The 10,453-nt window shown below is 49.8% G+C and overlaps 1 protein-coding gene across 2 annotated transcripts in view; it reads left to right on the top strand.

Moving 5' to 3' along the window:
- The window catches only part of SLIT3 (slit guidance ligand 3), a 619,464-nt gene that overhangs the window by 179,850 nt on the left and 429,161 nt on the right, over positions 1-10,453 (top strand). The gene's annotated exons all lie outside the window — the stretch shown is intronic.

Here is a 10,453-nt window from a genome sequence, read left to right as displayed (position 1 = left end):
ACTTACATGAGGTACCTTGAGTAGAAAATTTAGAGACAGAAAGTAGAGGGGTGGTTGCCAGAGACTGGAGGGCAGGGGGAATGCTTGTTTAACGGGTGTAGAGTTTCAGTTTTACAAGATGAAAAGAGTTCTGGAGATGGGTGGTGGTGATAGTTGCACAACAGTAGTGCAACTATATTTAATGCCACTAATCTGTACACTTAAAAATGGTTAAAATGGTAAATTTTATGTTATGTGTATTTGACCACAATTAAAAATAATTTTAAAAGAGGGTTTAAGGAAAGGGATATTTACAAAGATTTAGATGGGTTATAAATGCCAATGAGCAATGAGGTTCAGCACAGAAGAAGTAGCAACCACAGGAAGCTAATCCACCCACAGACCTGAGGGGTGAGTGGAAGCAGCGGGGACCAGAACAGGTGAGAGCAGTAGCCATGGGGAAAGGGCCACCCAACAGGAGCTGTGGCTTTAGGTATAGGAACTCAGCACTGCCAAACCACAGCCCAGCAGATGGGAGCCAGGGGATAAGTACCCTGACCTCTGTCCTGCTACCCATGATTCCCTTGGCCACACCAGCTGGAATCGGAGGGCAAGGGAAGCTGATGATGTCCTCCATTGCGTTAGCCTCCCCAGGGCTCAGAGAAAGGCAGAGGGGTGGGTGGGGCGACCAGAAAAGATTCGGCACAGCTACCATTGTTCCCACTCTACAGATGAGAACACTGAGGTAAAGTAGCTCACACAAGTAGTGAATGCAAAGCCGGCTTTGAACCCCAGAGTCTCCTGAGGGAGAGGACAGAAACTAAAATGTGATGAAGGTCAACGATGTGCCCGGCCCTGTGCTTTCTCTTCCTCAAATGAGTGAGGAAACAGAGACTCAGAGAGCTTAATTCAGTAACTAGCCCAAGGTCAGGCAGCTAATAAGGAGCAAATCCAGGATTTCAGACTCCAAAGCCGAGCTCTTTCCACCAACTGCAGGGACCTTCAGCCAGGCAGTCACTCACCGTCACCACCACTATCGCCGGCATCAGGACGCGGTCACTGAGCAAGGGCTGCATTGTGCCTTGTGTCTGCACAAAGGGAGCTACTGTGCACAGACCCCGTGCCTCTCCCACCCCCACTGAGCCTTCAGGCCAAGGCACCAACTTTATAACAAGCCACACTAAGCACGGACACAAAACGCCATCCGCCCCCGGCAGCAGACCCCAGGATGCTACAGCTGAAAGGGACGTTCGAAACCACCTGTCGACCCCCTCATTTTGCCTGGGCCAGAATGACCCACTAGTCCAGTGTGAATTCCGCTCAACAGTTCAGCATTCGCGGAGCACCTTGCTGGTGTCCAGTCTGAACTAGACATGGGGGAGACCCAAGACGCAGACTTGGTATGTCACACACCATCCCCTTCTTTTCATCTGCACTACCATCACCTAGACCCAGAGTCCAAAACATGACCCGGCCTGCTGCCTGTTTTAGGAAATCAAGTGTTACACAGTCAGGCCCATTTGCTTACCTGCTGCCTGTGGGCTGCTTTCACATTATAACAGCTCGGTTGAGTAGTTTCTATAGGGACAGTCGGGCCCTAAAGACCAAAACGTTTACTACCTGGCCCTTTGCAGGAAAAGCTTGCCGACTCCTGACCTAAAACCAAGGGTCTTAGTTTGCTGGGGCTGCCCTAAACAAAGTCCCACAAATTGGGTGGCTTAAAATAACAGAAATTTATTGTTTCACAGCTGGAGGCCAGAAATCCAAGATGACAGGGTCACAGGGCTGGTCCCTTCTGAGGGTTGGGAGGGAGAACTCTTCCCGGCCTCTCCCCTAGCTTCTGGTAGCCTCAGGCATTCCTTGGCTTGTAGACGGTGTTCTCTCTGTGTCTTCACATCATCTTCCCTCTGTGTGTGTCTTTCTCTATGTTCCCATTTTCTCTTTTGGACGGTCATACTGGATTTGGGCCCATCCTCATGACCTCATCTTAACTTGATCGTCTGCAAAGATCCCGTTTCCAAATAAGGTCACATTCGCAGGTACTGGGGGTTAGGATTTGGATGGTGGGGCACACAGTTCAGCCCATAACACCAAGCAACATGATTTCTCACCTGGACTGTACAGTAGCTGCCTACCTGGTTTCCCCACAGCCATTTTTGCACGGTACCCCACCCCAGCCTCAAGGCCCTATCCTACACCGACTGTCCACATCTCAGATGAATCATTTCAGTTTACATCAGATTATGTCACTGTTGTGTTTGAAACCCTCCGATGCACACCCAGTGGGTCAAGGCTGAACTCTAACATAGTCTGCAATGTGCTGTGGGGTCTGCCCCGGGGACCTTACTGCTTCCTCGTACCCCACGTGCCTTCGCCCTGTCTCTGCTGCAGCCTCACTGGTCTTCCTTCAGTTGTTCAAACTTGCTGAGCTTCCTTCCTCTACAGGACCTTTATATAAACTGTCCCTCTGCCTAAGCCATTCTTCATCTCACCTCTGCCTGTTTGACTCCTATTTGTCCTTCATAGAGCCTCCTAAGCATACCTTTCTCAGGAATCCTTCCCTGACCTCATTCACTAGGTCACATCACCCGTTATTGGCTTTACAGCACCATCCTGGTGCTTATCCAAAACCTTACTGCTCTGGGAGAGTGTGTGATTCTGGGATTGATGTCTCTCTGTCATTAGATCAGATACTCCATGAGATAAGAACACGATCCCTTTGCTGCTGCTGTTGTTTGCCTCTGTGTCCTGGCAGCTAGCTCACTGCCTGGCCCCCTGTGAGCTCTGCCAGAGGTAAGGAGAAGTGAGGGAAGAAAATGGAAAGACAGACAGGGCCTCTCCCCTTGAGGAGCTCAGTGAGTGAAATCAATGTGCAAATATAAAAAACAGTATAGTGCCAAGCGTGTTATTATGGAGCAAACATCCGTGCTTTGTAGCAGCACAGATGAGAGACTCCTAAGGTGAGAGCAGAGTAAGAATCGGGAAGGCTTCCTGGAGGAAGTGGTGCCGAAACTTAGTCTCATGGGAGTCCCTTAGTCCCACCTTTCCAGATAGAGAAACAGCGTAATTAAGTCCTGGTAGCTGTATTACTTTTCTATTCTTGTGTAGCAAGTTACTGCACACTTACTGATTCAAAACAGCACTTGCTGTCTCAAAGTTTATGGGGTCAGGAGTCTGGGCAGAGTTCGGCTGGGGGGCCTCTGCTCAGCATCTCACAGGGCTGCAGTCAAGCTGTTGGTTGGACTGCATTTTCATCTGGAGGCCTGACTGGGGAAGGGTCTACCTCCAAGCTCTTGCCAGTTGTTGGCAAAATGCATTTTTTTTGTGACTGTATGACTGAAGGTCCTGCTTTTTGCTGGCTCTTGGCTAGAGGCCACCCCCGTGTCCTAGCGGCCTCCGGCAGTTCCTCCCGTGGGGGCCTCCTCAATGTGCGTGGCTTCATCACACCAGCGAGGAGAACCTCTCTCCAGTCCACTGAGATGGAGCCTTGTGTAACTGAATGTAATCACAGGGGTGCAACCCATCACTTTTGCTCTGTAACATATAGTAACCAAGGGAGGGACTCCTGCCTGCTTGGCTCTATGATTTAACTGAATCAAGGGATGACACTCCATCGCCTCTTTCTTGTCCCGTTGGATAGAAGCAAGTCACAGGTCCCACGCTCCAGAGGAGAAAATCACACAGACGTGGAGCCCAGTTGGTAGAGAATCATCAGGGGTCACTCCAGCGTTTGTCTACCACAGACCCCCGAAGAAGTATCGTGTGAGGATGCAAACCATTCCCTCTCTCACTCAGAGCACTCACTCTCTGCCAGGCACCATTCTTGGTGCCGGGACCCCAGCAGAGAACAAGACAGACCAGCCATCTTCCTGGAGCTTCTGCACTCAGAGCAGCTGGAGTGGGCCGTGAGAGGGGAGGCGGCTTTCCCTGGGGTGGTCTTTGGGCATCTTCCCTCTGACAGCCTGCCATGTAGAGGGTCTTCCTTCTCAAAAGCTCCTCCATCCTTGGGAATTGCCTGTGGTCCAGTGGTTAGGACTCCATGCTTTCACTGCTGAGGGCCCAGGTTCGATCCCACAAGCCGAGTGGCTCAGCCAAAAAAAAAAAAAAAAAAAGCTGCTCCGTCCCCCCAGAGCATTAGGCAGGGTCATTGGCCAGCCGTGGGTTTAGCCATCCCTCGGACCTCAGGGGTTACGATGCCCCCACCATCCCCAGCAGCTGAAGCTGCCATTTCTCACTCTTACAATAACTGAGTCAAGCCCTCCATGGCCTTATGCCCTTCTTCTGCCTCTGCCACTTCCACCCCATCTCCTTCCCTAGCCTCGAGGACCATCTCTCTGAAGAATCCCTCCGGACTTCAGACCAGCGGTAGGATGCCTCCGTTTGGTCTGTGGTGCAGTTGGTCCTCGGAGCATGCTGTACCAGCTGCCTCTGCGTCTGCCAAAAATCTGTTCTCACATGTAGCGATGCCAGCATCCAAGTGTCAGGGTGGGGACTTGGATCCAGGTCGCCTGACCTGGAGGCCGCCCTTCTCTTCCAGAGCACTTTCCTGTCTGGACGGAAAGCCCCTGTCCTTGCCTTCCGTCTGGAGAGCTTTTGACCTTTCACTTATTCCATAAGTGTTCATGGAGTGCCTGCTCGGTGCCAGACCCTGTACTGGGTGCCCTGGGATGAAAACACCCTTGGTGAGCTTACGGTCTAGTGGGGGAAACAGGTGTGGACTGAACAGACATAAGCGGAGATGACATGTGATTCCGTCTGTAATAAATGTTAAAAGTGAGCAGAACACGGTGATGGGAGAGCCCATGGGGGCAGCATCTGAGCTGGTGGGCGAGGTCAGGGAAGGCACCCCTGCTTCGAGGTTTCTTGAGCTGAAATTAGGAGGACGAAGAAGTTAGTCAAGCCAAGGCATGAGAAGCAGCAGTTAGAACAGTAATCCAAGCAGAGGGTGTAATGTGGGCAAAGGCCCTGAAGTGGGAGAAAGTTTGGAGAAACTCACAAGGCGAGTTGGGTTGGAGAGCAGAGAGCCAGGTGGTTGTTTGTGCTCAGTCTGAAGTCAGACAGCCAGACCCAAATGGAGAGGGTGCAAAGGCCCCGAGCCCTCCTCATTCCCAGGCTCTCTGTGATCCCCACATGCCAGGCCTCGCATTCATCATTCCGAAGAGCCCCGCCATGCCTGTTCCCTGGGGCTCTCACCCCTTGGGAGAGGTTATCGCCACGCAGAGATCCAGCCAATCCTCTTACCACGTTCGAGGCACACAGCTTAGAATAATAACATTTTTTCCAAGCCTTCCGAAGTGTCAAACCCCCATCTACTTGGAATGAGAGACCAGTGTCTCAGCTCTGAGCACCCTGAAAGTATGCAGGCCACAGTTCTTAGGAAATTAAAGTCAACAAGTGCATGTGGGTTTGTAAAGGGGGAGAGGGAAGCTTGATTTTCTACCCTGTTTGCCCCCCGCTCCCGCCCCAACGTCTTTGGGTTTGGAAGTAAGATCTTGGGCTGGGGGGGGTGGGTTGTGACTGCAGGGTTGATCTCTGAAAGAAGAGAACGGGAGACAGACTCCCTCACCTTCTCCACTAGCCGCGAGGAGCATTTGGGCCGTCGTGAGGAGGCAGGGGCTGTGCGCCCTGCTTAGCCCTCCTTAGGAGCAAACTAAGCCCTGGCTGAAGTGGCTGCAAGGACACCCAGCGGGGACCATTTCCTGCACAGGGTGAGCAGCCCTGGATGAGGAAGCCCACAGGTGCTGCCTCCTCTGATACTCTCGGCAGCATCTCACCTGCTCCCGCAGCTCACCTCGAGATGCCCGCGACCTTGGAAGGCCCAGAGAAGCTGGGTTTGGCTAAAGGTTCTGGAGACTGCTTTGTGCAGGGCACTACCGTCTCCCCAGCTCTCTCTTTGGAGGGTTAATCTGCAAAAGCTGAAGGACTTCTGCTGCTTTTGAAGTTCTGCACAGGGGTGGGTATATTTTGACCTAGGTGTTTTGACACCGGGTCATTTTGACATGACCTAGAAATCAGGCCAGCGGATTGTCAGCACGTGTCGTGATGCCTTAGCTGCTGCAGAAAGGTAGGGAGCGGGTGACAGGACACGTGCAGGAGCATCGGGGTTGGGGGAAGCTCAAGACTGAGACAAAGAATGAGGAGGTCAGAGATAGTAAAGAATCAGGGATAAGATGCTGGTTGCACTCAATCCTGGCAATATGTAAAACAGTGTTTTGCATGTTGATACAACAATTGTGACATTGCAGTGACTGCCAAGATGATCATATCAGAAAGACCCACTTTGCATTGGTGATGCTGAGGAAGGGTCCATTTGACAGAAATCTTCATGGAGTTCCCCCATCCCTCCTCCCCTTTCACACCCTTGGCCTAGACCCTCAGCATCCCGTCACTCGTGATATTGCAGCAGTCCCAGCACTGGTCATTCTGTGGTCTGCCCTCCATGTTGCAGCCAGAGGGATTTTTTTCTGAAACACATCTGTTTAAAAGAGGATCCTTGGGGAAGGGGAAGCTGGGACGAAGTGAGAGAGTGGCATGGACATATACACACTACCAAATGTAAAACAGATAGCTAGTGGGAAGCAGGCGCATAGCACAGGGAGATCAGCTCGGTGCTTTGTGACCACCTAGAGGGGGTGGGATAGGGAGGGTGGGAGGGAGGGAGACGCAAGAGGGAAAAGATATGGGGATGTATGTATACATATAGCTGATACACTTTGTTATAAAGCAGAAACTAACACACCGTTGTAAAGCAGTTATACTCCAATAAAGACATTTAAAATAAACAGATAAATAAATAAAAGAGGATCCTTGGCTTCTGCATCCTGTTACAAACCCAAAGCCGCTGACCCTCATTTTGGAATCCTGTTCTTTCTACTTCCCTCTGCTCTGGAGCATGCTGGTTGATCCAAGAATAGCCTTTGAGGGCATTTTCTGGTGGATGAGTTTTATCTTCACAGCTTGAGCCCCCTGAGGCTGCCTTCTACCTCTAGGGGGTGTCCCCAAACCTCAGTAACAGCGTGCCTTTGTGGGAGGTCAGGAGAAGAGTTTTCTCAACACGGTTGAGTACGGTCCTCTTGCATTACTTTGCCTGAAAAATCGCTTTTCCATGAGGACCAAGATGGGGCAAGAAGTTGTTCCTTGGGTATTTCCTTGGTTTAAAAGGAAAAAGAAAAGCCTTCTCAATCTGTGTGATCATGTACATATACATGCATTAGAATCGTTAATGTTTCTTTGGAGAGAGGTTAAATTTATGTGCAGTTTAACCAAACGATGTGTCTCCAGAGGGGAGAAAACCACCCCCCACCCCCATTAAATAGTATTTGTAATGCATGGAAAAAGAAAAGGAAAGAAAAGAAACCTTGAACTCCACGAGCGTGAGAAAACAAAGGGGAAATCGAAATTGTGGATCTGCCAGAAACCTGCCACTCAAAGAGTCCACAGATCACAGGGAAACAAAGAGAAATGGAAAGATTCAGTATTAAAAATCCATTCTTCCCTGAAACTGTGCCAGCATCTATAAAACAATTACATGTGATCATACTTGAGGCTTTTCTGAGACACTAATTCTTCTCTTGACATTAAAGTCTTGTGCATGTTGCTTTCAAAACGTTGCACCCGGTCAAGAAGGGCGCACATCGGAAGCGCAGACGCAGAGTACTGGCTGACCTCTGTGATTTTCTTCCCTTTCTCCCCTGGGAGTTCTCCTTGGAGCTGCTGATTTGGAGGTGGGCTGTCCTTGTCGGGCTCCCAGATGGCTCCTGGTTGCCAGGAGACCAGGCAAAGGGGGAAGTGGATGGTTCCCTGAAGTGCCCCTGCCAAAATATGAGAAAAACTCACCGGGGCTCCTGACCAGGAGAAGGTGATAAGTATCCGAGCGTGGCCCGGGGTGGAATGAATGTGCGCATTCAGTGACTGCTGCAAAAGCGGCCCACGGGTCCGTGCATCCGTGTGAAGTTGCGTTCAATGGGCCTTCGATTTAAGGTTAAATAGGGCCCTTGTGAAACTGGGTGGTTAGTTTTAAAGCCTTTCCATTTTGACAGGTGAAAACCTCATCAGAATTACCCTAGGCAGAGATGTCAGGAAAAATATACAAGAGGAAATTGGACCATGTGATGGAGCCAAGCATGTGCTGCCTCTTCCCCGGGCGTTTCTGCACAGGCTTATTTATTCCTCGTGCATCTGCTCTTTGGGGCATTTCCCCTCATTGAGGCTGAACTGCAAAATGCACAAAAGGCAGGTGATTTCACCGCTCTTGGCTCCTTGCTGGCACTGCTTCATGGGTACGCTTCTTGGCAAGGGGACCCACTTCGGGATCAAATGTGGGGTTATTTCCAAATGGAGCTTCGAGGGGTGGAGCCCAGGGAAGGAGAGGCAAGAAGAAAAATAGGTGAATTAAGTGAAAAGCATGTTGTGGGCCAATTTAATCAGGGCTAATATATCAGGCCCCGTATTGTTTTTGGAACTGGATTCAGGAGTAATCGGATCTATGACAAGTTGTAGCCAGCCCTGCTAACAAGTGACTGTGGCAGTTCACAGACCAATCTTGAGGAAGCCCAACACAGAGCACCAAGTGGCAGGTCCACTCTGGTGGGAGGGGCGGGACGCACGGCCGGCTTACTGTCTCCTCTGTCCCGCTGCCCTTCCTGCCGTGAGAGACAGAGGCTGGGAGCCGAGGCTTCTGGGTGGTGTGGCCCGCCCCGTGCCTGTGCAGGCCTGCCCCTGCCAGGAGGGGCGGACGTGGGTGGGAGTGGGCTGCCAGGTCATGCTTGTAGAAAGCTCCCGTAGTGCAGGCTGGAAGTGACTCCATCCAAGCCTAGAAAAGGGCCCGACACTCTCATCTCCCAGTCACAGCGTGGGGGCTCCGGGGAAGGGGCTTTGAGGTGTGTAATTTAATCCCTGCATTTTTTCAAATGGAAGAGGAATGGCCCAGAATGGGAAAGGGGGGTCTCACTCTCCACATATGCTCTTGACCCTGGCCCAGGGGACAACTCAGGATACTGGCAGCCACTTGCTTTCAGAACTTGCCAAGCAGAGTTGACCTTCCTTGTGCTGGGGACCACAGGGTTGCATGTCCTCAGGTTGGTTTTCCTCATAGTCTCTGCAGATCACCTGAGCCAGGGCTACAATTCCAGGGCCATTGCTGAGAGGAAGGGGCCACACCTCCACCTCCAATAGAACACGTTTACTTTGTTTTACATAACGTACTGGGAAAAAAATTCTACTCCTTGAGTTCAAATGCAGCCTTCTCTATTTAGGAGCTGTGTGACTTTAAATATATTATCCAACCTTCTATTTGCCCCCCAGTTTCCACCTCTGTGAAAGGGCAAGAAGAATAATAGTATTTATTTCTAATAAATTAGATTTACAGGATAGCTATGGAGATTCAATGAGTTAATGTATACAAAAGCACTATGAATAGGACCTGGACATAATAATCACACAGAAATGTTACCGCTACTATTTATTTACCATGGTCATTATCATGTTAGAGTGGTGGAGAAGATTCAGTTTGAAGAAAAAGGGGGGTTTTCTGAGGGATAAAGTATGTTTGAAAGTCACTGATTTGGAACAAAAGTGGCCTGTTATGGTTAATTTTATTTATCAACTTGACTGGGCTATGAGGTGCTCAGATGTTTGGTCAGACGTTACTCTGGATATTTCTGTGAGGGTGTTTTAGGATGAGAATAACATTTAAATCAGTAGACAGAGTGAAGCAGATTGCCCTCCCTAATGTGATGAGCCTCATCCAATCAGTTGAAGGCTTGACTAGGACAAAAAGGCTGACCCTACCCCAAGTAAGAGAGAATTTTCTTTCCTGATGCCCTTCTAACTGGGACATTGGCTCTTCCTGAGTCTGTAGTGGTCTACTGGCCTTTAAGTGGGACATCAGCTCTGAAAATTTTGGACTTGCCAGCCTCCATATAATAAATCTCTCTTTATATATATGTATGTATGTTATATATGTTTAATTTACACACACACACACAATTGGTTCTATTTCTCTGGAGAACCCAGTGTATGACCTACGGGCCAAATTTGGCTCTCAGCAGTGTGTGTTCATCTGTGGAGGCATGTGTGTATGTATGTATGATTGTCTACATGTTTCCATGTTAAACATAAGCCAAATATCCAGGTTCTTTGAAAAATAAGCAGTAGTTTAAAATTGGCTGGAGGTGATTTAAACTGTCCGCATCAGACAGACAGGGCATGTGATCCCTCGTTCTCACCTCCCACCCCGACACACATAGTCCCTTTTATATCCAGCTCCACATAGTCCATGGAGAAAATTTTTGAGGGATACTGGGAGAGTTGGCTGCTCTTCAGAATACAGGATTCATCGGGAGTAGCATGTGCAAAGGCCCTGAGGTAAGGGAAGCAGAATGGATTTAGAGAACAGTTTGCCATAGCTGGGGCATATGATGACACTCAGGTTGAGGCCAGAGAGGTAAGGAGAGGATCATCAAGATCAATTTTC

The sequence above is a fragment of the Balaenoptera borealis genome (genome assembly GCF_965194805.1).
Source record: "Balaenoptera borealis genome assembly, chromosome: 2".
In the NCBI taxonomy this organism is placed as follows: domain Eukaryota; kingdom Metazoa; phylum Chordata; class Mammalia; order Artiodactyla; family Balaenopteridae; genus Balaenoptera; species Balaenoptera borealis.
The sequence above is the reverse complement of the archived record's forward strand: the minus strand, read 5'-3'. Positions and strand labels throughout refer to the sequence as shown.